Source organism: Hemibagrus wyckioides, linkage group LG16, assembly GCF_019097595.1.
Source record: "Hemibagrus wyckioides isolate EC202008001 linkage group LG16, SWU_Hwy_1.0, whole genome shotgun sequence".
Taxonomy (NCBI): Eukaryota; Metazoa; Chordata; class Actinopteri; order Siluriformes; family Bagridae; genus Hemibagrus; species Hemibagrus wyckioides.
The window spans coordinates 21,867,501-21,870,000 of NC_080725.1; positions in this window are offsets into that span (position 1 = coordinate 21,867,501).

The window sequence follows — 2,500 nt, forward strand, 5'->3', positions numbered from 1 at the left end:
GAGGAGAGGAGAGGAGAGGAGAGGAGAGGAAAGGAAAGGAAAGGAGAGGAGAGGAGAGGAGAGGAGAGGAGAGGAGAGGAAAGGAGAGCAGAGGAGAGGAGAGGAGAGGAGAGGAGAGGAAAGGAGAGCAGAGCAGAGGAGAGGAGAGGAGAGGAAAGGAGAGCAGAGGAGAGGAGAGGAGAGGAGAGGAGAGGAGAGGAGAGGAGGGGGAGAAGAGGTAGAGGAGAGCAGAGGGGAGGAGAGGAGAGGAGAGGTAGAGGAGGGGGAGAAGAGGTAGAGGAGAGCAGAGGGAGAGGAGAGGGAGAGCAGAGGAGAGGAGAGGAGAGGAGAGGAGAGGAGTAGAGGAGAGGAGAGGAGAGGAGAGGAGAGGAGAGGGAGAGGAGAGGGAAAGGAGAGAGAGAGAGGAGAGGAGAGAGAGGAGAGGTAGAGGAGAGGAGAGGAGAGGAAAGGAGAGGAGAGGAGAGGAGAGGAGAGGAGAGGAGAGGAGAGGAAAGGAGAAAGGAAAGGAGAGGAGAGGGAGAGGAGAGGAGAGGAGAGGAGAGGAGAGGAAAGGAGAGCAGAGGAGAGGAGAGAGGAGAGGAGAGGAGAGGAAAGGAGAGCAGAGCAGAGGAGAGGAGAGGAGAGGAGAGGAGAGGAGAGGAGAGCAGAGGAGAGGAGAGGAGAGGAGGGGGAGAAGAGGTAGAGGAGAGCAGAGGAGGAGAGGGAGAGGAGAGGAGAGCAGAGGGGAGGAGAGGAGAGGAGAGAGTAGAGGAGGGGAGAAGAGAGTAGAGGAGAGCAGAGGAGAGGAGAGGAGAGCAGAGCAGAGGAGAGGAGAGGAGAGGAGAGGTAGAGAGAGAGGAGAGGAGAGCAGAGGAGAGGAGAGCAGAGGAGAGGAGAGGAGAGGGAGAGGAGAGGGGAGAGGAGAGAGAGAGAGGAGAGGAGAGGAGAGGAGAGAGGAGGAGGAGAGAGGAGGAGAGGAGAGGAGAGGAGAGAGGTAGAGGAGAGCAGAGGGGAGGAGAGGAGAGGAGAGCAGAGGGGAGGAGAGGAGAGGAGAGAGAGTAGAGGAGAGCAGAGGGGAGAGGGAGAGGAGAGCAGAGGAGAGAGAGGAGAGGAGAGGAGAGGTAGAGGAGGAGGAGAGGAGAGGAGAGGAGAGCAGAGGAGAGGAGAGGAGAGGAGAGGAAAGGAGAGCAGAGGAGAGGAGAGGAGAGGAGGAGGAGAGGAGAGGAGAGAGGTAGAGGAGGGGAGAAGAGGTAGAGGAGAGCAGGAGAGGGAGGAGAGGAGAGCAGAGGAGAGGAGAGGAGAGGAGAGGTAGAGGAGAGGAGAGAGAGGAGGAGAGCAGAGGAGAGGAGAGGAAAGGAGAGGAGAAAGGAGAGCAGAGGAGAGGAGAGCAGAGGAGAGGAGAGGAGAGGAGAGCAGAGGAGAGGAGAGGTAGAGGAGAGGAAAGGAGAGCAGAGGAGAGGAGAGGAGAGGAGGGCAGAGGAGAGGAGAGGAAAGGAGAGCAGAGGAGAGGAGAGGAGAGCAGAGCAGAGCAGAGAGGGAGAGGAGAGGAGAGGAGAGAGGAGAGGAGAGAGGAGAGGAGAGGAGAGGAGAGGAGAGGAGAGGGAGAGGAGAGGGAGAGGAGAGGAGAGGAGAGAGGAGAGGAGAGGGGAGGAGAGGAGAGGGAAGGAGAGCAGAGGAGAGGAGAGGAGAGGAGAGGAGAGGAGAGGAGAGCAGAGGAGACGAGAGGAGAGGAGAGGAGAGGAGGGGAAAGGAGAGGAGAGGAGAGGAGAGGAGAGGAGAGGAAAGGAGAGCAGAGGAGAGGAGAGGAGAGGAGAGAGAGAGGAGAGGAAAGGAGAGCAGAGGAGAGGAGAGGAGAGGGAGAGGAGAGGAGGGGGAGAAGAGGTAGAGGAGAGCAGAGGGAGAGCAGAGGAGAGGAGAGGAGAGGGGAGGAGAGGAGAGGAGAGGTAGAGGAGGGGGAGAAGAGGTAGAGGAGAGCAGAGGGGAGGAGAGGAGAGCAGAGGAGAGGAGAGGAGAGGAGAGGTAGAGGAGAGGAGAGGAGAGGAGAGAGAGAGGAGAGGAGAGGAGAGGAGAGGAGAGAGAGAGGAGGGGAGGAGAAGAGAGTAGAGGAGAGCAGAGGAGAGGAGGAGAGGAGAGGAGAGCAGAGGGGAGGAGAGGAGAGGAGAGGTAGAGGAGAGCAGAGGGGAGGAGAGGAGAGGAGAGCAGAGGAGAGGAGAGGAGAGGAGAGGAGAGGTAGAGGAGAGGAGAGGAGAGGAGAGGAGAGCAGAGGAGAGGAGAGGAGAGGAAAGGAGAGGAAAGGAGAGCAGAGGAGAGGAGAGGGGAGGAGAGGAGAGGAGAGGTAGAGGAGGGGGAGAAGAGGTAGAGGAGAGCAGAGGGGAGGAGAGGAGAGCAGAGGAGAGGAGAGGAGAGGTAGAGGAGAGGAGAGGAGAGGAGAGGAGAGGAGAGGAAAGGAGAGGAGAGAGGAGAGGAGAGGAAAGGAAAGGAGAGGGAGAGAGAGGAGAGGAGAGGAGAGGAGAGAGGAGAG